The following is a 27417-nucleotide window of genomic DNA, read 5'->3' on the forward strand; positions in this document are numbered from 1 at the left end:
TCAGATATGCATTTTGCATAGCTAGGAAAAGAAGACAAAGTTCTGAGGCAATCACTCAGAAAGAAATCTCTTCAAATCTCAGGATGACAACGGCTGTCTGGGCCGGAGGAGGAGGTCTCTGTATGGGCTTAGAGAAGGATTCCCAGCTCTGGCTATAAGGGGCTAGCTTGTATCAGACCAACTTCCCATCAAACACAACTAGAAAACCTGGATATGTATTTAATAACCTGTTTAAAGGCATTAGAGTGCTACCAAGGTAGCCAGGACAAGAGACGCCAAGATCTTAGAAGAAAAACAAAACTGACACAAATCATTATATTGCTTTTCCTTTCAAGCCACCTACTGATCTTGGGGCGCCTGGGTGGCTCAGTTGGTTAAGTGTCCCCAACTCTTAATTTCGGCTCAGGCCATGATCTCAGGGTTGAGAGATCAAGCTGCACTGGGCTCCATGCACAGGGTGGAGCCTAAGAGTCTCTTCCTTCCTCTGCCCTTTCCTTCCCCTCTCTCACTCAAAAAAAAAAAAAAAAAAAAAAAAAAAGAAGACATCTATTGATGTTTAAGAGGCACAGGGCAAAACTGCTGAGAAGCCAAAGCAGAAAGCAGAAGCTTAGAGGCACATGAAGTGAGGAGACCAAAAAATACCAGAGCTGATTATCAAATCAGTTTGGTACCTCACTGGATTAAGAAGGTCTGCCCTACTATAACTGTCTATCAGAAGCATAAGCAAGCTCCATGGAGGAAGATTCATCTACAGTATCTGTGATTCTTTGTACGTAATGTCTTGCATTCAATCAACAATACCAGGCATGCCAGGGCATCTATTTAAGAAACAGACAATGAAAACAGGACCCAGAGGTGACGAGTCATAGAATATGGTCTTTAAAATAATTGCAATGTGTATGTTTGAAATTATAAAGATTATAAAATATTTTAACGCAGATCTCTCAGTAAGTCACAGAACAAGCAAAAAAAGAAAAAAGAAGAAGAAGAAGACAAAGAAAAAGGATACATAAGATTTGAGTAACACAATTAACAAGCTCAGCCTTAGTAACCTATGTGGGAAAGGTTGTAACCAACTACTGTGACTACATATTCTTTTAAGATACACATGAAACATTTACAGAAATTAACCACATGTGGGTCATAAAGTAAGTTTCAAGAAATCTCAACAAATAGAAACCATGGAATACTTTTTTGAACTTACTATTCTGAAATAATGTAGATTAGCAAGAAATAGCAAAAAGTAACTTTTTTAGAGCAAAATGTAATTTATATATAGTAAAATAAGCTACTTTTAAGTGTACAATTTGATACATTTTGATAAAGGAATCCAATTGGGTAACCACCAACAAAATAAAAATATAGAGCATCTCCATCACTACAGGAAGTTTCCCCATGCCCATTTTTGTGAAGTGCCACAACCCAAAGGCAATCACTGTTCTCATTTCTACATTTCTATTACCACAGATTAGTTCTGAACTTCATACAAATGGGCTTATATAGAATGTAATCTTTTGTATGAAAACACCAAAACTTATAATATATTCTCCTGATGAATGGACATTTGGTTTCTATTTGAGAGCTATTATGAATAACACTGCTATAAACATTCTTGTACAAACCTTTCTATGAACATCTATTTCTATGAACATATTTCTATGAACAATATATTTCCATTTCTCTTGGATAAGCACCTAGGAGTGGAACTGCTAGGTTAGAAAGTTGATGAATGTTTAACTTTATAAGAAACTGCCAAACATTTTTCCAAAATAGCTGTATCATTCTATACTCCCATCAGTAACACATAGAAGCTCCAGTTTACACAGCCTCATCGACATTTGGTGTTGGCAGACTTTCAATTTGAGCCATTCTAGTGTGAGGTTTTGATTTGCAACTCCCTGGTGACTAATAGTTGTAACTTTTTAAACATCTTCTTTTATGCAGGATCTGTTGTAGGACTTTGGTCTATTTTTTAAATTATAGTTCTTACATTATTGATTTATAGGAGTTCTTTTTATATTCTGATACCAGTCCTTTGTCAGATACACATATTACATATATTTTCTCCCAGTCTGTGGGTTTCCTTTACAATTTCTGTCTTTTTTGGGGTGCCTGGGTGGCTCAGAGGGTTAAGCCTCTGCCTTCGGCTCGGGTCATGATCTCAGGGTCTTGGGATCGAGTCCCGCATCGGGCTCTCTGCTCAGCAGGGAGCCTGCTTCCTCCTCTCTCTCTCTCTGCCTGCCTCTCTGCCTACTTGTGATCTCTGTCTGTCAAATAAATAAATAAAATCTTAAAAAAAAAAAGAAACATTTACAATTTCTGTCTTTTTGATGAATAGAAATTTGTAATGTTGATGAACTCCAATTTATCACTTTTTCTTTATGTTTAGTGCTTTCAGTGTCCTTCAACAATCTTTGCTTAAAGTCTACTTAAAAGCCTAAAAAACATTCTCCAGGAGTTCTGCAGTTTTAGCTTTATGATCTACCTCAAACTGATTGTTATTTGTGGCATAAGACAAAGGCAAGAGGTTTATTTTCCTCGCACTTACTCTAGTAATATTTGTTGAAATGACCTTCCCTCCCTAATTGAATTGTCATAGACCCTCATCAATTAATTGACATACAGTGCAGTATTTTCTCAGTTAAGCTAGAAATCAATATATAAGTGATAACCAGAGTCCTCAAGTTTCTGACAATTAAGCAGCACATATCTAAACAACCAATGGGTCAGAGAAGAAATCACAGTGTTAATTAGAAAAAATTTTTGACCTAAGTAATACTGAAATGATAAATAAAAAATGGTGAAATGTAGCTATAGTTATATTTTAAAAGTTTAAAAAGCAGTTGTTTATATATCTATCTCAAGGAATTCAAGAAAGATCATAGAGGGGTGCCTGGGTGGCTCAGTGGGTTAAGACCTCTGCCTTTGGCCGGGGTCATCATCCCACCTTCTTGGGATGGAAACCCACATCGGGCTCTCTGCTCCACAGGGAGCCTGCTTCCTCCTCTCCCTCTGCCTGCCTCTCTGCCTACTTGTGATTTCTGTCTGTCAAATAAATAAATAGAATCTTAAAAAAAAAAAAAAAGAACATAGATAAATCCAAAGAAAGAAAGAGGAAGTAAATAATAAAAAATAAGAGCAGAAATCAATGAACTTTAGAATAAAAAAAGTCATCAAAGGCAAAAAGTTGGTTCTTTGAAAAAGATTAGTAATACTAATAAATCCTTCAGCAAGCTCAAGGGCCAAAGCTGCTCCTTCTCAACTCTATTACCTAAGAGTGTTCTTCCCACAATGTTATTTCAGACAGACAAAGTCTCCTCAGTTCCTCTCTTGTTGTTCCCAAAGATAAGCACAGGGTCTATTTTGCTCATGAGAGTTTTGCTTTTATATTTTACAGAGAAGGGACTACAAAATAACAGAAATAAACAGGAAGACACTGCAAAGTTCCCAGAATCTCAAATATGAGCTCTTTGCCAGCATCACTATGACGTCAAAACAATATTGACCCGATATCTAACAAGACAGCTGTCCCCAAGATCTGAAACTATCAATAAAACTATTTAAAATACTGATTTACATCCACTATTATCAGGAGTGAACTACATTCTTAGTGCATAGTCTGCCTTAAAATGGCAATTAACAACACAACAAGGCCAGTGTGATTAGCAAGACATTTTTTAAAAAAAGATTTTGGTTTTTTATATATTTGACAGACAGAGATCACAAATAGGTGGAGAGGCAGGCAGAGAGAGAGAGGAAGGGAAGCAGGCTCCCCGCTGAGCAGAGAGCCTGAAGTGGGGCTTGATCCCAGGACCGTGGGATTACGACCTGAGTTGAAGGCAGAGGCCTTAACCTACTGAGCCACCCAGGTGCCCCTAACAAGACATTTTAAAATTAAGTCTCCAGCCCTATGACCCAACAATTGCATTACTGCGTAATTATCCAAAAGATAACAAAAATACTGATTCAAAGAGGCACATGCACCCCGGTGTTTAAAGAGGCATTATTAACAATAGACAAATTATGGAAAAAGCCCAAATGTCCATCGACTGATGAATGCACAAAGAGATGGTGTGTATACACACACACACACACACACACACACACACGAATATTATTCAACCACCAAAAAGAATGAAATCTTGCCATTTGCAATGACATGATTGGAGCTAGAGATAGTATGCTAAGGGAAATGACTCATCAGAAAAAGACACATATTATTTGATTTCACTCATAAGTGCAATTTAAGAAACAAAACAGATGAACAAAAATGAAGGGGAAAAAAAGAGGGAAGCAAACAATAAGAGACTCTTAACTATAGAGAAAAAGATGAGGGTTGTTGGAGGGAGATGGGCAGGGGACGGGCTAAATGCCTGACGGGGATTAAGGAGGGTACTTGTTGTGACAGCCCTGGGTGATGTACGGAAGTGATAAATCACTAAACTCCATACCTGCAGGCAGTATTACTTTACACATTATCCAACTCAAATTTAAATAAAAACTTGAAATAAGAAAAATAAAATAATAAAATTATATTAATTTTAATCTCCAGAATGTGAATATAAATCTCTACATGTTTTTCACTGATGTTGACCCTGATGATGTTGATACTCAATACATAGTAATAAGTATTTTCTTTTTCTCTTTTTTTTTTTAAGATCTTATTTATTTGGCAGAGAGAGACACAGCAAGAGAGGGAACACAAGCAGGGGGAGTAGGAGAGGAAGAAGCAGGCTTCCTGCTGAGCAGGGAGCCCGATGTGGGGCTTGATCCCAGGATCCTGGGATCATGACCTGAGCCCAAGACAGGCACTTAATGATTGAGCCACCCAGGCAACCCCATAATAAGTAGTTTCAAAAAAAGATAAAAGCCACACACCATTTGTAAAATACTCTGCCACTGTGAAAAATGATTTAAATAATATACCAACATCAGCCACTTGCATTAGTAATTTATAGGTAATTACATCATGTACAGATGAAATATGTCAACAGTTAACAGTTAACAGTCAACAGTTAAAGAAAATGTTGGTAGAAATCTGAGGAAATAAATATTTAAAAATTACTCACCATGCAAAAATTTCATACTATTTCAATGAAAGTACACATGTTTCTGTCTAACGAACTACTTTTTTAGTGAGCCGCTAAAGAAAGGAGTACCATGGAAGAAATATATGTTCCAATAATAAATGACTTGCTTAATGAAAACAATGTTTTATGGAGCACATATACACACTGAGTGAAAAAAAGGAGTCCTAGAAAAGTTAATACCACACATGAAACTCACTCACAGGCAAGCTATTACTGAAAAGAAGTTGAATCTAGAAGAGCACCCAGAATGTCACCAATATCGTTAATTTCGTAGAGTCATTATAAAACCTTGTAATAACATGAGGAGTGATCATGACAATTTTTTACACTGGAGGAACAGTGGTTGCTTGGTTATTGTCATACCACTGCACCAAGAAGAGTTGTCAAATTTTAAGTTGCCTCACATTTTTTCTTTTACAAATAGACAAGTGTTCTCAAATACCATGACAGTTTCAGGGATGCCAACTATCAGCTATAAACTTCAGGAGAGAGATATTTGATGTAAAAACATAAGCAGGGGCGCCTGGGTGGCTCAGTGGGTTAAAGCCTCTGCCTTCAGCTCAGGTCATGATCCCAGGATCCTGGGATTGAGCCCCACATCAGGCTCTCTGCTCAGTGGGGAGCCTGCTTCCTCCTCTCTCTCTCTGCCTGCCTCTCTGCCTACTTGTGATCTCTGTCTGTCAAATGAATAAATAAAATCTTAAAAAAAATAAAAATAATAAAAAATAAAAATAAAAACATAAGCATGTTTAATATTTTTTCCAAAAATAATTTAATAGCAGTTCTGCTCACTGCCAGTTGTTATTTACTTTTCTGATCAAGTTGATGCTTTAAAAATAAGTGATAATTACTTGTCAAGGAAATTCATTCTATGGCAACAATATTTTGAAAATGGGTGCTCGGAGAGGTTTTTATCAGGTGATTTTGTTGTTGAAAATGATGAAAGTATCACCTAGAGGAGTCATCCTTGAATTCTCTCTTTTTCACATTTCCCTCAACTAATGTTAGCAAATCTTCCAAATACATCAAGAACACAATCACTTCTCCCTGTCTACAGTGCTACCATGCTAGTCCCAACCAAAATCATCTCATCCCAGATTAACACTACAGCTTCCCAGGTGAGTCCTGGCAAAGACTCTTTGCCCAACTCCTGCCCCACACCATTGCCGTCAGCAGCCAGTCACCTTATTAACAACTAAATCAAATCACACCACTCATTTGCCCCAAGCCATCTAATGATTTCCTGTATGTCTCAGCATGAAGCCAAATTCCTTACAGTGGCCTATGAGTCATTACGTGATTTCCTCACTACCTCACTGACATCACTTCCTACTACCCTTGTCTTAACTTATTCCACTCAAACCCCAATGGGGCCCCAAAGGCCAGGCACGTTGTCTCAGGGCTTTCCACTGGCTATTCCCTTTGCTGGAAATATGTCCCCAGATATCTTCCCTCACTGCCTTCAAGTCTTAAAGAACACTTTTCCACAGGGTCTGCCCCGGCCTCCCTACCTAAAATAGTAACGACTCCCACCACTCCCCATCCCCCTTCCTTGCTTTGTTTTTCTCTTTAATGCTTCTCACCATCTAACATATTTTAACTCTACTTGTTTATCAGCTTACTGCCTATCTCCCTCTCCCACTGAATGAGAGCAGGAATTTTTGGTCTGTTGTGTGGTTACTGTTCTAGTCTAGTATGATGCCTAGCATTAATACTTGAATATGTGAATGCTGAAAGAACAAGTAGTCAGGGAAAACCCGCATATCCGCACACTTTAAAAAGCTTGGAAACAGGGGCGCCTGGGTGGCTCAGTTGGTTGAGCAACTGCCTTCGGCTCAGGTCATGGTCCTGGAGTCCCGGGATCGGCTCAGGTCATGGTCCTGGAGTCCCGGGATCGAGTCCTGCATCGGGCTCCCAGCCCCATAGGGAGTCTGCTTCTCCCTCTGACCTTCTCGCCTCTCATGTTCTCTCTCACTGTCTCTCTTCCAAATAAATAAATAAAATCTTTTTTAAAAAAAAAGTGTTTTAAAAAAAGCTCGGAAACAGAATTTTTCTAAATCTTCCAAATGAATTTTAATGAGTTTTGAATTCTTTGCTAGAAATATAAAAATGCAATACCTTAATAATAATCAGCAAAAATAACTGACTAACATGGGAAAATAAAACTTATCACTGAATTGAAACAAAAATTTTGGCAAGCTGATAGATATGACTGAAAAACATGTATTATGATTTACCAGGTGGAAGCAACAATGTCTTTCTTCTACTTGGTTCAACGTCTCTTTATGAATTATCTTTTTTAGCTACTTAAATTATGAAAATAAAATGAACTTATAACCATACCATCAATGTCTGTATCACACAGTGTTAAACCAAGAGAAAACAAAGAAAAAATAATGACATATTCAATGAATATGTTTTCATGGAACAAAGGGAATTTTTTGTACTACTAATCAATAAAGTAAAATTTTAAACATGTTATCCTTATCTCACCCTTTAAAAATGTCAGTTTTGTAAATGTTTAATGGTACTCAAAATATTCTTATGTTCAACATTTATAAATAAGCGAACAACCATGGAGGGGAGCGGCGAAGTCTTCATTTACAGCGTGGAACCCACTATGCTAAAGACTTGGGAAGAGGGAAGAGGCACATCTTGTCCCAGTTGACAGAAACATAAAAAACACCCAGTAATTACCACAGTGTGGTAAGTACTATGATGCCACCCTCTGCAGCTCTGTCCCTCATGACTCCTTAAATGACTCAAACTTTAAAAAGTTTATGCTCCAGCAACAGCTAACTTCTGGTAATTTCTCATGCATAATTCTTGATTCTGGACACCTTCATTTCAATCTAGGGTTGCCAGGTAAAATACAAGATGCCATTTTCTGGGTAGCTAGGAACAAAAATAATTATCAACATGGATTTCCCTAAGAAAATAGTAAAGGCAGAAAGCAACAAAAGAGCAAGAAAGAGAAAAAAAAGACACTCCTCAAAAAAATTTTCTTTCTCTCAACCCTTTATCCTCCTTTTAGTGGCAAGTGAGAGCTAAGTTTAAAGTTTTGAGATTTCTAGAGGACCTCCCACAGCCTACCAACAACTGAAATGAGCTTATCCTTTCTCCTATAGAAGTCCCCTTCTTTCGCAGGGCTCTAGGATCTGGGCATCGACCAGAGATGCCAATACCTGTGCTGCTTAGATTCAGGAGCCCAGCTCAAATCTCACGATGTTTATAATTCTCATTAGTCAACTGGGATGGTGTTTGATATTCACCATTAACCCAAACTATTAGTGAAATATACCTCATTCTAAAGGAAGCATTCGCTTTATGAACAGTCAGTTCTTGTTATGTACAGTGGGCATGCTCTGTTAGATTGCCATGGATACTGAATCAGCAACCGTGGAACCACTGCTCCTAGAAGTATAGGATTAGGTTCCTGGGAACCTCTGGCCACATTTTGATCAAGCAATCAATATATCCACATAACGTCATTTCATGTGGGCTCCTATTGAAAGACATCTTTTAAAATACATATTGTTTATCTGTTAAGACTGGACTCTTGGCCAACAGCTCTATAACTCGTGCCTGAATGAACCTTATCTAACACACATATTTCTCTGTAAAGTCCACCACAGCCTCCTTGCACTTAGAGAACACTAAACAGCAGGCCAGCACTAGGCTGGGGAGGTGGGGGCGTATTTTAAAAAAGAGCACAATCACCACCAACAAAAAAACCTCCACAAAAATGCAAAACTACATGGTACTGAATTGACCACGAAAAGGATACTTATTTATAGTATGAGAGCTGAAACAGGAAGGCAGAACATTGCCTTGTTCGACCTCAGAGGGGAACATGCACACCAGGTAACTAAAATTTTTCGCTGATCTGTGCATGTCCGCAAATGACCACTAAAATGCCCCAAATATTGATTTTAGGGTTACAAATAAGTTTCAGTTAGCAGGCAAGTTGGCAAACACAGAATCCATGAATAATGAGTATTGACTGCATTGTATGTATGGTACCAGGTCCAAAATCTGGTTTCTCTCTCTTAAATATCTTCCCACTTAGACAAAAGAAGCCAGTGGAACTCCAGTAAATCTGTGACTCCCAGCTCAAGTACGCTAGCTCCGTGGAAGCCCACTTACTGTTCAGGTAGCAAGCTACAACGTGCCCTATGTTGAACACTCAGGTTTGGAACCCTAGTCCCACCCCTATTCATTTCCTTTCTCGTTTCTTCAGAGGGAACTTCAGACTTCAACTGCTAATAGTTTGTGAACCAAGAATAATTATATCTGGGTCTCTTTTTCAGATATGACAACAAAATCAGCACTAATGAGGCAATATAGGCCTGGTATCACACCCTGGGGACTGATGGGGAAGAGGGAGAGGGAAGAAGAATAGGACCCTTCAGTGGGCTCAGAGTAAGTGTATCCAGGTAAATTCCTCAGAACAAGTTGATGAATCGACTTTTTCCTTTTGTCATAGCCATAAATAGGATGTTCCACAGCCCCTGCTGTCTGTGGAGATCCCCCCTAAAAAACAAGTGCTGAGAGTCAGATGCTTGTAGTTCCAGCTGTCAGTCCAGCAGTGAGGAGTCCAGCAGGGGGGCAGGACAATATCTCCAGGATTCATTTACTTCCGCAAGGCATGATGGCTATGACTGCCACTTGAGAACAGATGGTAACAGAGAAACTACAGCTGAATTACTCAGAAAGTTTCTGCCTAGGAGCAGTAGCTATGCTGCTGGTTTGGGCCAGGTGGAATTGGGTTTCTCCTTGGGAAGCGTCCACTCTGCGCACAGGCACAACCCAGTCACTCTGAGCGGCGTGTTCTCCATCCTTTCTCAACAACAATTGGCAAGAGAAGCTATGACTCCAGTTTGGGTGGCTCAGAGTGGACAGCAGGACCCATCCTGGGATATGGTTCTCCTTTTCCTTCTCCAAGGCCTCCAACCTGACAGCACAGTGTGGCAGGAATGTCTGGACTTCGGGTCAAGAACCCCAAATTCCAGTTTGGACTGGATATGAAATTATATGGTAAGGCTGGGGGGGAAGTAATATAAATTAGCTCCTTCCCTTGCTTCTCCTCACGCATGCACAAGCAAGAGGAGAACAGAAACTCTGCTCCTTCACCTCCTGCCTTCGTCTGCCTCTAATGTTCCAACAGAACTTCCGGGAATGTGCAGGTGCAAAAGACCTGCCCAACACTGTGTGGCTGGAGCTGCAGGAGAGGGAAATCTAAAGCCATGAGCACATGGCCACATCTGCATAGATGTTTTATCTGCAGAGTCAGGCTGAAGGGTTCAAATCTAGCCCCTCCCACATCTTACCATTTTCTACTATTCCTCTGCGCAGGAAAGACCTCTTAGCCAAACTGCAAGTTTTGGTAATCTGAAAGGTTGCCGCTGGTATAAATTTTCATTTCTCATCTTCCTGTCACTATTAAATTTCAGAGGCAAGTGGTCTATGCCTTTTATCTCCATCATCTCAGCACTTTTCTCTCCTTGGCCCCTGAATCATCCCTAATCTGGCCAAAGTAATTGCACTTCTGAAAACCAACAATGACCCGTGACTCCCAAATAAAAGCCTTTGCTTAATATATTTCTTGACACTCAACACTCTCTCGGCTGCAGCCCCATATTGTGTGATGTTAACTGGACACCACCATTTAAAACTTTCTGCTTCTCTGGTTTCCTTTATAACTGTATGTTCCTCATTGCTTCTAACTCTACATATTTTTCTCCTTCTCTCTGATAAATGTTCAAAGCAAAGCAAATATCTATTTCTTACCAGCTGTAATGACAGCACGCTTTTCTAAGACTAACACCAGGCATTTCCTTACTCATTCTCTGTTATTCTCTAGGCCTGGTTAGTTTTTTAAAAAATCTTGTTTCTTTCCTTGAATGTCTCTTTCATCTGCTCTCTCTGTCCCCATCCTAATTCAGGCTCTCATCTAGTCATGCCTGACTTGCTACAACATCGTGCTATTTAGTTAGTCAGCCTCTGCTATGTGCTAAACAGTATTGCCAGATTACTCTGGGAAACTCTTCTCGCATTAAGTTATTCTCTTCCTACAAAACATGCATTAACTCCCTGTTATTCACAGAATAAATTCCTAAACTGAATCTGTCATTCAAGACTTCCCCACTAAACCTGGCCCTACTTAACCCATCTAACCCCTTCCTATTACCTACACCAACCACCGGCTATCACAAATTGTCTACTCTGGGCAAATCAGCGTCCTTGTATCCCACAAGTATCCATGATAACTCTCAAATCTAAGCTTCCTTACTTTCAATGACCAGCATAGAAAAAAAATGTGATCTTTCCTGAGCCTTCCAGTTAACATTTCCACTAACACTGTGATTCATGATCACCACTCCCAACAGAGCAACAGCATATCCATAAGCCCCACAGAGAGCTTCACTCTTCGTGGCTAATTGGATTGCACCAGGAACCACCATTCCACTCAAACCAGAAACCATATGAGAGACAGAGAGTCACAAGCCGAGAAATGAAGGGTCCTCTATGTTTGTAAAGATGGTATCATGGGGGCACCTGGGTGGCTCAGTGGGTTAAGCCGCTGCCTTTGGCTCAGGTCATGATCTCAAGGTCCTGGGATCGAGTCCCGCATCGGCCTCTCTGCTCAGCAGGGAGCCTGCTTCTCTCTCTCTCTCTCTCTCTCTCTCTCTCTCTCTGCCTGCCTCTCTGTCTACTTGTGATCTCTGTCAAATAAATAAAATCTTTAAAAAAAAAAAAAGACGGTATCATGTTATTCCATTATGGAGGGGGGAGGAGGAAGAACAGGGGAAAGGGAGGGTTTTTTGTTCTGCTGCTCAGTGAAAGTACAAACAGAACCTGATTATGAGACTGGACACATTCAGTTCTTGGCAGTAAAGTAGCTCACCAGATGTATATTTCTGTTGGTTGTCCTAATTACAGATGAGTAAAATAATCTATTGCTTTCTTTTCAACTCCCCAAAGGTAAATGTTTATAAGCACATCTTAGGAAATAAACTGCAACCTCCAAATTGCTATTAATTTCCTATATTTTTAGAGAAAAATCTAGGGTTCAGGCATGAAAAGATGAGCCTGGTAGGGGGTCATGAACCTGTACATCTGTTCGCCAACTCTGGAAGTTACAGCTTTGAGACAGATGGCCGAGGCGTCTTTCCTTTCGAGAGTACAGGCTTATCCGGTTTCACTGCCCTTTGCTTTACTGAGCTACAGAGACGGCAGTTTTTACCAACTGAAGGTTTGTGGCAACCCTGTGTCGAGCAAGACAATCGGTGCCACTTATCCAACATTTCGTGTCAGTCGCATTTTGGTCATTCTCGCAATTCAGACTTCTTCATTATCATTATATTTGTTATGGTGATCTGTGATCTTAATACTGTAAATTGTTTTAGGGAGTCATGAACTGTGCCCATAGAGGATGGTGAACACAATAGATAAATGTTGTGTGTGTTCTGACTGCTCCAACTGGTTGTTCCCCCAACTCATTCCTTCTCCAGGGACCTCCCTACTCCGAGACACAATATTGAAATGAGGCCATTTAATAAGCCTACACTGGCCTCTAAGTGTTCAAGTTAAAGGAAGAGTCACAAGTCTCTCAATTTAAAGCAAACGCCACAAATGATTAAGGTTAGGAGGAGGGCATGTCAAAAGTCAACAGGCTGAAACATAAGGCCTCTGGCACTAAATAGTTGGCCAAGATGTGAATGCAAAGGAAAGTTCTTGAAGGAAATTAAAAGTGCTACTCCACTGAACATGCAAATGGTAAGAAAGCAAGACAGCCTTCTTGCTGACATGGAGAAAGTTTTAGTGGTCAGGACAGAAGATCAAACCAGCCACAACATTCCCTTAAACAAAAGCCTAATCCAGACCAAGGCCCTAACTCCTGTAGTCTGTGAAGGCCAAGAGAGGTGAGGAAGGGGCAGGGCAGAAGAAAAGGGGTGAAGCCATCAGAGGCTGGTGCATGAGGTCTGCGGAAAGAAGCCATCTCCAGAACACAAGGTGCAGGGTGAGGCAGCACGTGCTGATGGAGAAGCTGCAGCAAGTTCCCCAGAACATCCAGCCGAGAGAGAATTCATAGAGGTGGTCACACCAAACAGCAGATTTTCATGGAGACAAAACAGCCTTCTGTTGGAAGGAGATGCCAATTAGGACTCTCCTAGCTGGAGAGAAGTCAGTGTCTGGCTTCAAAGCTACAAAGGACAGGCTGACTCTTGTGAGAGGCTAATGCAGCTGGTGACTTCAGGTTGAAGCCAATGCACATTTACCATTCCGAAAACCCTAAGGCCCTTAAGAATTATGCTAAATCTACTGTCTATGCTCTAGAAATCATACAACAATGCCTAGATAACAGCACATCTGTTTACAACATGGTTTACTATTTAACCCCACTGTTAAGACTACTACTCGGGGCGGGGGGGCGGGGAGAAGACTTTTAATATGACTGCCCTTTGACAATGTACCCAGTACTCTGATGGAGATGGACAATGAAATTAATACTGTTTTTGTACCTGCTAACACAATACCCACCCGTCCATTCTGCAGTCATTTCTATTTTCAAGTCTTATCATTTAAGAAATACGCTTCATTTAAAAGAAGACAGATACATTTCATAAAGCTACAGTGGTCATAGACAGTGATTCCTCTATGCATCTGGGCAAGTAAATGAAAAACCTTCTGGAAAGGATTCACCATTCTGAATGCTATTAAAAAATTCTGTGATTGGGGCACCTGGGTGGCTCAGTAGGTTAAGCCTCTCTGTCTTTGGCTCAGGTCATGATCTCAGGGTCCTGGATTGAGCCCCACATCGGCTCTCTGCTCAGCAGGGAGCCTGCTTCCCCCTGTCTCTCTGCCTGCCTCTCTGGCTACTTGTGATCTTTCTCTGTGTTAAATAAATAAATAAAATATTTTTAAAAAAAAAGAAGAAGAAGAAGAAAAACATCTGTGATTCACAGGTCAAAATATCAACATGAACAGAAGTTTGGAAGAAGTTGATTCCAGCTCTCACAGAGGAATTTGAGGGATTCAAGACTTCTGTGGAGGAAGTAACTGCAGATGCAGCGGAAATTAGAATTAGAAGTGGAGCCTGAAGATGTAAGTGAATTCTAGTCATCTCATGATCAAAAATCTTTTTTAAACTACGTGATTTGTTGGACATCTTGGTGGCTCAGTTGGTTAAGCGTCTGTCTTTGGCTCAGGTCATGATCCCAGGGTCTGGGACTGAGTCCCACATTGGGCTCCCTGATTGGGAGTCTTCCCCGTTCCTATTTCTCCCTCTATCCCTCCCTCCAACCTTTGCGAGCTCTCTCTCTCTCTCAAACAAATAAAATCTTTTAAAAAAGGATGTGATTTGTCTTATGTGCTGGTTTAGAAGATCAATTGTTGAAATACTGATGGTCTTTTCCTAGAAACTGGTTGACAAATGATCATTAGGTTTTCAGGCTAGCTCTCCCATCTAATTATCCACATTTGTGAAGGATCCAAAGTTTTTCTGTGTTCATTATCCACATCTGTGAAGGATCCAAAGTTTTTCTGTGTTCCCAAATCCCCTTGATCTAACAGAATGCTGGGAAGGGATGGTTCCAGTTTCTTCTGTGTCTTTCCAGGGATTCTTTGTATATACAACCATGTATGTACGTGTTCTCACCCTTTCTCCTCTCCTTTTTCTTAACATAAATTGGATGTACAACACACTGTCCTTCACATTTGTTTTCCCTTAACAAGGCATGTTAGTGATCACTGCATATCAGTGCAGTACATCAGACATGTTCTTTTTATTAGCTATGTGGAGATAACATGCGTTACTTTTATTTAAAAATTAAAATAGTTTATAAATTTATTCATAATTGAATAGCCTAAGGTAAATTTTAAATTTCCTTTTTTCATTATAAAAGCAGTTAGTAACAGCAATCACCACAAAAGGCAAATCAAGAAGTGAAAAAAATTATCCACAGTGTCACTAAAACTATGTTGGGATAGTTCTTTCAAGAGAGTATTCTTAAAAAGTCTGGTGCATGGAGTGTTTACACCACAATCACCAAACATGCTGTCAAATAGGCAGAGTCTAGGGCACCATCACACACTTACTAAATCAGAAATTCTCAGTTGGTCAAGTGTCTGCATTCCGCTCAGGTCATGATCTCTAGGTCTTGGGACTGAGTTGGGCTCCCTGCTCAGTGGGGAATCTGTTTCTCTCTCTGCCCATCACCCCCCTTGCTCATGGTCTCTCTCTTTCTCAAATAAATAAAAAAATCTTAAAAAAAAAATTCCAAATATGCAGTCTTAGCCTTATAAGAGTTATAGTTGAAGTTGGATAACCATTACTTGAAGGCCCTTTTCTCTGCCTTAAAAAAAGTTTTACAAAGAAGACAAACAAACAAAAAACCAAATTCTTCGGAACAGAGAACAAATGGCCATTCCAAGAAAGGAGGTGGGTGGGGGGATAGGTGAAGAAGATTACGAGTACATATATCATGAATCAGCACTGATAACGTACAGCATTGCTGAATTAGTGTACTGTACACCTGAAACTAACATAACACCGAATGTTAACTATACTGGAATTAAATTCTTTTAAAATTTAAAAATTAAGAAAATTTGTAATTATATTTTACATGCATTATTGTATTCTCATTTTTTTAAGGGTTTTTGAGAGAGAGGGAGAGAAAGTGTGACAGAGTGCACACTCATGGGGGGAGGGGCAGAGGGCGATACAGAAAACCTTTTAGCAGACTCTGTGCAGAGTGCAGATCCCCACATGGAACTCAGTCTCATGACCCTGAGATCATGATCTGAGCTGAAACCAAGAATCAGACATCTAACCAACTGAGCCACCCAGGCACCCCCCTCCACTTTTTCAATCTGTAAAGCTAACGTTTTATAATAAGCATCTTTCCATGTTACTAAATTGTCTTCACTACCGTCATTTTAATGGCCTGCATAAACACTCCCCTGAATGAGCACTTCTTAATTTACTTATCTTTTCCTCTTTTGTTAGACATTTAGGATCATTCAAATTTCACCTTCACAATTCTTCTGTCCTCGGAAACAAGTAAGGAGTTAAGAGCTATGGCTGATACTTAGAGATAAATTTCACTAAGTGCCCATCTAATACAACTTTACTTTCATTTAAGCCATGTTTATCAAAGCCAACCATGTCCAAGTCTTACTAGGGACAACTAAGATGAGGAATTCAAGACTCTAGACCTGTTGAGTTTAAAATCTAGTATAGACAGTTTACAATCTAGAAATAATCCGCCAAAGTTCTATTTAATTTGATGGTCTTCTAGGAGGTTGAGTTTTAACACCTCGAAAACCGCTACTCTTATTATTTCTATCTTATAGATGAAGAAACTGAAATCTAGAGGAATCAAGAAGCTTGCCCAGCATCACAAAGTGGAAGGATAGAGATTTGTACCTGAACAATGTGATTCTAAGGCAGGGTGATTCTAAGGCAGAGATCAGCAAAGTTTTCCTGCAAAGGGCCAGACGGTAGATATTTTAGGCTGTGGGATCAAATGGTCACTGATGCAAGGACTTGACTCTGCTATTGCAGAGTTAAAGTATCCGACAATAGTCTAATGAATGGGCATGGCCATCCTCCAATAAAATATACCTGCAAAAAGATGCCCTTGCTCTAAGGCATATATATATATATATATATATATATATATATATATATATTCTTTACTTTGTGCTATTATGCTGTTTCATCCAGCCAGTCTGATATATTGAGACTTCTAGGTAGATATAAGGTTGCAAAAGGAATAAAAGGAGCCTGCCCTCAAGAAGTTTGAGGATGAGAAAAAGACAATGTGACTTTGAGTAAGGCATTTAACCTCTGTTAATGACTCAATTTTTTTTTTTAATATTTTATTTGACAGACAGAGATCACAAGTAGGCAGAGAGGCAGGCAGAGAGAGAAAGGAGGAAGCAGGCTCCCTGCTGAGCAGAGAGCCTGATGTGGGGCTCGATCCCAGGATCCTGGAATCATGACCTGAGCCGAAGGTAGAGGCTTTAACCCACTGAGCCACCCAGGCACCCCAATGACTCAATTTTAAAGCTACAAATATTGTTAAATAATATTTTTCCTTATACAATATGGATGTTGTGAAAAATAATGAGACAGCTTATATATTATCATTTACTCAGCTGGATGTAATTTCTTTTCTTTTTTTTTTTTTTTAAGATTTTATTTATTTATTTGACAGAGAGATCACAAGTGGATCAGAGAGGCAGGCAGAGAGAGAGGGGGAAGCAGGCTCTCTGCTGAGCAGAAAGCCCAATTAGGGGCTGGATCCCAAGACCCTGAGATCATGACCTGAGCCAAAGGCAGACGCTTAACCCACTGAGCCACCCAGGCACCCCTGAATGTCATTTCTTTTTAATGTTAAATTGGTGCTTGGTCTTTATTGGTCCCAAAGGAGATGAGTAAATAAATCAATCTTTTCTTTGCTCACATAGGAAAACCTTTATGTTAATAACTAAAAATTTTTATCCATTTGATTGCCACATACTTTTATTTTTATGAAGCACTATTAAAATTTAGGTGGCTCAGTCGGTTGGGGGTCTGCCTTCAGCTCAGGTCATGGTCTTGAGGGGCCTGGGATCGAGCCCCTCATCAGGCTCCCTTCTCAGTGGGGAGTCTGCTTCTCCCTCTCCCTCTGCCCTTCCTGCCCCCACTTGTGCTCTCTCTCTCAAATAAATAAATAAAAATAAAATAAAGTTTATGTTACATTGTATTTTCCCTCGGGACCAAAGAACTTTTACATTTTCATTTTTTTAACATGATGGGAAATTAAAAAATCCATATAATTCAGAAACACTGTACTATGTCCTCAGCAAGTTACATGTCGAGTATCTTCCTGTTATTTAGGTTTTCTGAGTTATAAAAGTTCTTTGAGTGTATCTCATGAGCAGTTTGACACTCATGGAGGTTCTGAGAAAAAACAGGCAGGAAGAGGCAGACATTTACTTTTAGGGAGTAAAGAAGATAATTTTTAAATTGCTCAAACAACTGCACACTCAAAAATAAAAAGGAATGAACCCCTGCTAGATGGAACAACAGAGGCAAATCTCAAAAGCATTAGCTGAGGGAAGGAAGTACAAAAGGCTAGGACTGTGTGCTTCCATTTCTCTGACGTTTGGGAAAGGGCAAAACTACGGGGCCGTACCTTTGATCGGAGGTTGCCAGGGGTTCGGACCAGGAGGAAGGGATGTGAGGGAACTCTTTGATCCCTCACACGGAATGATGGAAATGTCCTATACTTCGACTGTGGTATGGTTAACATGACTATACACAGGCCCCAAACTGTACCTACAAAAGGGTAATGTTTACTGTATGTAAATTAGACCTCAATAAGCTTATCCAAAACTGCTAATGGCAGTTTCTAGTCATTCTTCACAGACTCCTGAGAGGCTCTTGTTTCACTGTGTGAAGGAAGTTTCAGTAAATTAGATCACTCTGTGCTACAATCTGTCTCACTCATACCTTTGCCTCAAACTGCGTGGGAAAATAGAAATTGCTGACCGCTGACATTTTAACTTAGGTTATGTATTACTGCATTCAGAACTGTTTCTAGAGCCAGTATTTCAAGAACATTCACTGGGAGTCTACCAACTGCTGGGCAGCGACAGAGCAGCAAACATGACCCAGATCCCTGCTCTCTTGGAGCTCACATTCCAAAGGATGGCCAATAGCTCACATTTATTGAGTGCTTACAATATGCCAGATGCTACGTGGACCGACATTTATTTCATTCAGCTACTAAGTGGGCAAACACTATTATTATCATTCTCATTTTCGGGTGAGGAAACTTGAAACCCTGAGAGTTAAGCACACATAGGTCCAAGGACACAGGGCTAGTAAGCAGCAGGAGCTCAGGCCAACTGCTCCCTAGTCCACACTCTTAGCCACTCTGTTTCTGTGCACTGAAGGGTACCCGTCAGCACAAAGGCTATACTTACATAGTCCCAGAATATCATTACTAGAGGCTTAGGAAACGCCTTTAACATGAAAGAAATCTATCCTATTTACACAGAAACAATGTTACCTCATGATATAGGGTTAAGCAACATTAAGAGATCATTTTTCTCAGAAGGAAATGTGAATTAACATACATAAATATCTTATACCTTATAGTCAAAGAAATAAAGGAAAATGAGATTTAACATTTTGCTTATGAAATTAGTGAGCAAAGAATTCAGACTGCAAAGATTAATGTGTTATAAATGGAAATGGAAATTACTATAGTTTGAAAGGCAGTTTACATTCTGAGTCATAAAATACTTACTTCTTTTAACTTACTTCTTTTGACCTAGTTTTTCCATTTATAGGACTTTATCTTGGAGCACCTGGGTGGCTCAGTTGGTTAGGCACTGCCCTTAGCTCAGGCCATGGTCAGGGCTCTGGGATTGAGCCCCAGGCTGTCAAGCTCCCTGCTCAGCAGGGAGCCTTCTTTTCTCCCCCTTCGTCCCCCAAACACACGCGCGCGCTCTCTCTCACATAAATATATAAAATCTTTTTTTTTAAGGTAGTCTAATTTTCTTTTTTATTTAAGTTTTTATTTATTTATTTGACAGAGAGAGAGCATGTGCACAAGTAGGCAGAGCGGCAGGCAGAGGGAGAAAGAGAAGCAGGCTCCCCGAAGAGCAGAGAGCCAATGCGGGGCTGGATCCCAGGACCCTGGGATCATGACCTGAGCTGAAGGCAGATGCTTAGCCGACTGAGCCACCCAGGTGACCCAATAAATAAAATCTTAAAAAATATATATGTCTTTATCTTTAGGAAATAATCTAACAGATGGAAAAGAGTTATGCATGTAAAAATCTTTGTTGTAGCAAGTGATACAGATTTATAAAAACATTTACTATATAATTTAGTATATAAACAATTTAAAAATCCAAGCTTAAAAATTAAAATTAAAATAAAACCTACACAACTCTGATTGAAATCTGTCCTTTTCAGCAAAGTAGGTATTTGTAGTCTCACCTGCTCTGGTTTGGCTGTAGGTAACATCAGGTAAAAGAATGATAAGCAGAAGTGTGCCAAACCAAAAAATAGGCATCAAGATTTTAAAAAGGAAGAGAGTTCGTTTGCCAGAAGTACGAAGAGTCTGGTGGCATGTGTGACAGTATCAGGCCCCAAATTACATCAATCTGTGGGACTTCGTTTTTTCTCATCTCCAAATGCCAGAAGAGAATAGAGTTTTTTTCTTTCCACAGTCCCTCCTAATTTTACACATTGCCAAAAACACGTAAATTTATGCAAAAGCAAAGTGCTATTTTAGTCCTTCCTGATGGAATCACTTTTATTGTTATCTTCCTATAAAAACAAACATCTCATGCTGAGCTACCCCTACAAATCCAAAGGCTGAGAACTAATTATTACAATTACCAGGGATAATGAACATTTTTCAGCTAATTATTTTCCTTAGAGACACTAATGGTTTTGGGTTTTTTTTTTTTAACTATAGATCTTACCTAGGATGAAGAGTACCTCTGTGGTTTTCTTACCCCATCCAGACTCAATAAAGCTTTTGTCTGGGGTCCTGTGTGTCTCCCTCCTACTGTAGGGCACATCTTCAGGATAAAAGGTAATGAGGATATATTTACCCATATTCTGGTCTACCTTACAAACTGCAGGAGGGTCAAGTGCAGGAGCTCCTGGGGCAGAGAGTACTGAGAGTGAAAGCAGGACAGGTAGGCAAAGGTGAACATGCTGAAACCATCCTGCATGTATCATTTTATTTTCACAAAAAAATTTATGCCTGCTTGGGAAAGGCAGGCATAACTGTCCTCATTTTACTGGTGAAGAAATTGAGGTTTCTGAGGTTTAAGCAGCTTGCCCAAAGTCACTTAGCTGCCAAGGGGCAAAAGGAGTATTCAAACCTGGATTCAGTGCAGTCACTTCAACCGGGAGTCCTTAATTACCTGTCATGCAGCACCTGTCTTCTGCTGAAGAAGGATATGTCATGTGCACAATCTGCTCATATTAACATGAACTTTATAAGTAGCTTGCTTTAAAAATTAGGTAGCAAAATAGTATGAAATCTGACCCTATTTGAAATCTGGGATGGTTAAAATATCAAAATCCGGGAGTGACTTTGCTGTGAATTCTCTGGTATGGCTGCTTTTGCTAGGTTTTTTATAATAAATAGGTATCAATTTTTAGAGAAACCCTAATTCCAATTAAAGTTATTTTTAAGGTTTTAATATTTTTTTTTTAAATCAAGGATAAGAGGCCAGATACCATGTACCCAGCAGGCTGGAGAAGAGGCTACTGGGGCTAGTTAGTCCTGGTGATGACGGATGGCATTTGCACAGTGTGACCATGGCTAGAAAGATTTTACCTGGCTTTCCTAAACGGACCTTCCCTCAAGAAATAGGAGAAAACTGTGATACAGAAGTAAGTGCCAGGACTTTTTTTTTTTTTTTTTTTGCCTCTGTGGATACTAATGATATCTTTTTTTTTCCTTTTCATGATAACTTTAAACCAGGGCCTTTTTTTTTTTTTTTAAGATTTATTTATTTATTTTAGAGAGAGGGAGAATCTCAAGAAGACTTCCCACTGAGTGAGGAGCCGGATGGGCTCCAGTTCACACCCCACGATCACAACTGGAGCTGAAACAGAGTCAGATGCCCACCCAACTGGACTACCCAGGCGCCTCCCCCACCCCCCACCCCCGCCCATGCCAGGACTTTAAGAGTGATCACCGTCTCCAGGGACATGAGTTACTGCAACCCTATGAGTGGTAACTGCTCTGCCATCACATGCAGCATGTATCTACTTCTGCATAAGTAGGTGGGAAACATCCCACCGAGAAAGTGACTTTGGAGTGGATATGAAGAAAGAGATTTTTTGCCAGCTGGAGAAGCAAGAGCAGAGCAAAGGGACTTCAAGCTTCCGAGGAGTGAGAGTGCAAGCCTGTGTTTCTCTGGAGTTCAAATAACAATGCCGAAAAAGTGGTTGTGTGCTAGGATCTGTCCTGGATAAGTTCTCCAGCTTCCATCAATATGCAAAATTAGAATTCAGACAGAATCTTTCAAGAGTTGATTGATTGTAGTGTCAGCTCAGTGACATCACCCTGATGGATGTGGCAGTTTGCTGTCCCCTTGTGATACACAGTCTTCACTCTCCATGTTGACATATCATACATATCACAGGTGATAGCCAGCCATAAAGATAAGGTATTATTTTCCCCTAAAACAAATACCAGGTAGACAAGTTGTGGGTCTTAAGCAGGGATTTATTATCTTCTACAAAATACTAATAAAATAGTTGCCAACTGAGCTGAAATGATTACAGCTCCCCAAAATGTCCTTTCCTGAGAGGAACAGGCAGAATACGAACAAGGTCTACCTTTACCCAAGAAGGCAAAAGCTGGATGACCTTTGTTCTTGCCTCAAAGGAGTTATAAAAGACATCAATTTATTCATAGGATTTTCTGTAAGAACCAAGAGACTTTCAGGCAAAAGCGTTATTTTCACAAATTGAAAGAACACAAAAACAGGCCACTCATTTTCAGAAGGCTGTACTTGCATATTCCAAATATTTTAAAGAACATATTTATCCCACAGGAACAACAGGGAAACAGCATTTGGTATTTCTAATTCATCTGTGGAAAAGAGAGTATTTGGACATGCTCAGCTGGGTAAGGTTCTGCCTTCAGCTCAGGTCATAATCACAGGGTCCTGGGATCGAGCCCCACTTTGGGCTTCCTGCTCAGTGGGGAGCCTGCTTCTCCCTCTACTTGTGCTCTCTCTCTGACAAATAAATAAATAAAATCTTTTAAAAAAGAGAGTATCTATAGCAAATGTCAATAACCACCTTTAGAGGCCTTTCTGGTTGTTGTTTTAGGACTTCAGGAATGCATGTATGCATGTGTATTTGTTTTACAATTGGCCTCATCCCACTGAGATTCGGGGTGGCTTTTGACAAGTATGTGTTATAACCAAATAACTGTAAAGTATTAACAGAAATTTTAAAGTCCAGACAGGGAAAACATAAGTGAGAGTAGAAATTCAAGACACAATGAAATGAAAGTCACAAATATGCATGCCATAATTAAACTTCAAGTTAGACTTTGGGGCCGTAAGAAGTCAAAATAAAGAGAGAGGCACAATTGGTCCTGTCATTCTCATTAGTAGAAAGGAAAAGGCGAAGAACTCAGGAAAGCAAAGTTTTCTCGGCCTTGAATTTTAAAAGAAAATTCTCAGATGAAGCATTCTTTGGAGGGCACTGAATCGAGACAGCAGACACTGCCCTCAAAACTTCTTGTTAAATGCAATAACTGATTTCTTTTTTCCTCCTGATCATCCTTTGATTAAAAAAAAAATACACACACAAACACAAGAACAACAACAACAGGACAGACATTAAAACCCAGCTTCATGAAGGACATCTTTAAGCGACTGAGGTGATTTTATTCAGCAATTTTATTTCAGACTGACTGACAGGACTCAGGAATTCAAAAACGAGTAGACGGGGCACATTCCTTTCAGGCAGTCTTCCAGAGAAGATACTCATTCATTCAGTCATTTATTTCTTAAGCTTCTCCTAGATACTAAGAATCAAGTTGTGTGATAAGGATTTGAAAGTATGATAAGACATATTCCCAACTCTTAAAGAACTCATGATTTTAGTAAAGTCTGATTTTCAAAGATTTTTTTTTAAAGATTTTATTTATTTATTTGACAGAGAGAGATCACAAGTAGGCAGAGGCAGGCAGAGAGAGAGAGAGGAGGAAGCAGGCCCCCTGCAGCGCAGAGAGCCCAATGTGGGGCTCGATCCCAGGACCCTGAGATCATGACCTGAGCTGAAGGCAGAGGCTTTAACCCACTGAGCCACCCAGGCACCCCTCAAAGATTTTTTTTTTTTTTTTTAAATCAGGAACCTTTTCTCCACAATTTTTTTACAGTAACTCTTCATGGCAACTTAGAAGGGATGAGACAAAGAACAGTATTTTCAGTGCTTCACTAAAAGCACTGATTACCTGATTTCACAGCTTGTCTTTTGTTTCCTGCATGGCCTAAATTTAAAGCCCAGCTCTGCCACTTACTAACGATGTGAACTTGAACCTCAGTTTCCTCATCTGTAAAAGAGAAGTAATTAATAATACTTATCTGATAGGATAATTGTAGGGATGCAATTGAGTTAGTAGATGTAAAGCACCTAAAACAGTACTTGGCAAATAGTATTCGGCCAATTTTTGCCAGTGTAGGACACAGTACTAATGTTCCCAAATACTCAGTCCCCTTCCTGGTTCCTCAGGTAGCCCCATGTTACCCTCTGGTATCTTCACTGGTTACAAAGCATTTGCAGGATCCTGTAGGAGGATTATTTATCCCCAATCCACTGGACATTAGCACCTAAGTAGACATGATTAGATATGATTAGAAGCCAATGCATGCTTCTCTGGGCTCTCTCTTTTCCCTCCACTATGAGTACACTATGTCCAAAATAGGGACTGTTCCTTTGACCTGGATTGTGGGACAAAACGACCCAAGGAGGGGTACCTGGGTGGCTCAGTTGGTTGAGCACCTGACTCATGGTTTCTGATCAGGTTGTGATCATGGGTATGGGGATCAAGCCCCACATTGGACTCTAGGCTCTGCATGGAGTCTACTTAGGATTCTCTCTCTTCTTCTGTCCCTCCCCCAACTCATGCATGCACTCTCTCTAAAATAAATAAACAAATAAATAAATCTTAAAAAGAAAAAAAAAAGGGCACAGGGAGCAGTAACAGATCTAATGCCAATTGTAATGTAATGTAGACAAGAACCAAACCTCTGTTCTTGCAAGCCACTGAAATTTCAGGGCGATCTGTTACCACAGACCAGCTGACTAAACAGCTATTATTATTTCAATTTTAACAAAAATAGTTTTGAAAAACTTTTAAAAATCAATAGATAGATCCGTATCTCACATCATCACAGCAGATTCTCCAAACATCTGAATATGTCTAACTGGCTCAGTCAGTTAAGCTTCCAACTCTTGATTAAGTCATGGCTTACGTCATGGTCTCAGCATTGTGAGATCAGGCCCAGTGGCTCTACACTCAGTGTGAAGTCTGCTTGAGATTCTCTCTCCCTCTCCCACTGCCCTCCCCTTCCATGTGTGCTCACAAGTACCCTCTCTAAAAAAAAAGAAAGAGTAACTTACTTCCTATTCTTTATTACTGCTTCTTTTTCCCCTTTATCTAGGAACTAAATCCCCTGATAAACCTTAGAGATAATGATGAACATCTCCCTGAGCCCGTTTTTCTACTCTACATGTATATCCTTTGCAGGAGCCAGTGGTTTACAAAATGGAAGTCAGGAGACTGGCTTTCCATGATCTTCCCTAGAAGAATAATGGCCTTGTATGACAAACTAATTTTCATTTTAAAGAAAATTCATTAATGCAGATTTCATAGAAGTTTATTAATAGATTCTCATTGATTCTGTTTTCCTGTCTCAGTCTTTTGTAGTTTTTAGAAAAAGGAGCTTCTAAAAATCATTTTATTCTCTTCCATCAACAACAGCATTTAATCTTCTCTGCACCTCAGAAAGGATGAGTTTCCTCTTCTAAGCAAATGCACTGTGCTCATTTTTGGCAAAACGAGTACTGAACAAGTACTTACTGAATAAGTACTGAAGAGAGAAGTTCCTCTCTTCTAATATTAGTATTTTGGACATGAGCTGCTATTCTTATGGGCTTGGAATCTAATGGGGAAAATAAGACAATAAGTAAATAACCAAATGCCTTCAAATCACATTAAGTACTACAAAGAAAATAGAGCATTTTAATGGAGAATGAGGTATGAAGTGAGATGAACTTAACTGGTAAGAGGCAGTTACCCTTTCCTACCTGAGTAGGATAAGGAAAGCACAGCTGGGTAAAAGGCAAGAGGACACTGTTCAGGTGAGGCCCTGAGGTAGAAAAGAGCTCAGGAACTGAAAGAAGGGAATGTTTTCCTTGCTCTCCCCCTTCAGGAAAACAATGAGGAACATGAAATGGAGTTGATGAGCAAGGCCAAAGTTAGATCATGGAGGGGAGCTTCACTGGTTTGGATTTTATTCTGCGAAGAATGGAAAAAGACGTTGAGGGTTTTACGTAAGCAAGGGTTGTGATCTGTTTGCATCAATATAAGATGTGTGGAAATGAACTACAGAGAAGCAGGAGTGAAAGTGGAAACACCAATGAAGAGGAAGAAGAGAGCAAGCCAAGAGGAACTGGAGAAAAGTGGAAAGACATGCAGCATATTTTGGAGGTGAAATGTATAAACTCTGCTCACAGACTAAAATTGGGCTGTGGTAGCAAAGAGAGCAAAGGCTAAAGGCTGATGGTATGTTTCTAGCCTGAGGAAGGAGGAATTTGGCACTACACCTGAATGATATGAAGATGACGAAGGGAAGAATCCATGTAATGCCTGAAGTCGGGAATTCTATTTTGAACAGGTACAATTTAAGATGCCTGTGAGATATCCAACTGAAATGTCAGGAAAGAGAGTTGGAGAGCTACAGATGGAATTCAGAGGAGAGATCTGAGCAAGCAATAAACTTGGAAATGATCACACATCGGTGAGAGGGCATTCCCACTGGAGGACAGCTCAGCATGGGGAGTTGATGTCAGAAAGCTGGAAAATATTGATGTGTCAAAAACACAGAAGTCCCTTTGAAGTGGCTCTCACTGGCCAGAAATACTTACTTATTACAAAAAGAAAAAAAGTAATTATACAGTGGAGAAGCCCAGTAGTCACCACCTTAAACAAATTTTCTAAACTAACAGCATCAGTAACAGGATCAATCAAAATCATCTGTCCCTGAATAGAATGCAATGAGAAGAACACAGAAAATCACTGTGATGCTCGCAGAAAGATACTCAACAACCATTATTGAGAGATACCCAGCAAAATAAGTATCTTGAAAATGTTAGATCTATAAAAGTGTTAGAGTCATGAGAATCAAGGAAAGACTGAGGAATGGTTCCAGGTTAGACAGCAAAGGACACAGCAACCAAACACTACATGCGATCTGACCTGGAATTCATCATCATAAAGGACATGATTCAGACAACCAGCAAAACTTGTATAGGATCTGTAGATTAGATGGTAACAATTCATGTAAACTTCCTGATTTTGTTATCTTACAGATACCAAGAAGAATGTCCTCATTTGTAGAAAACACAAACTGAAGTATTCTGGAATGTTAGGGTACCATGTTAGTAACTTATTTACAAACAGTTCAAGAAAGGAAAGGTTATCGGTACTGCTCCTGCAATTTTTTTGTAAGTTCGAGGTCTTTTTTTTTTTTTTTTTAAGATTTCATTTAT

At 39.8% G+C, this 27417-nt stretch overlaps 1 protein-coding gene across 4 annotated transcripts in view; it reads right to left on the minus strand.

Annotated features, from left to right (window-relative positions):
- The window catches only part of CRACD (capping protein inhibiting regulator of actin dynamics), a 272503-nt gene that overhangs the window by 139538 nt on the left and 105548 nt on the right, over positions 1-27417 (minus strand). The window lies entirely within an intron of this gene.

Source organism: Mustela nivalis (assembly GCF_964662115.1).
Source record: "Mustela nivalis genome assembly, chromosome: 4".
NCBI classification, from domain to species: domain Eukaryota; kingdom Metazoa; phylum Chordata; class Mammalia; order Carnivora; family Mustelidae; genus Mustela; species Mustela nivalis.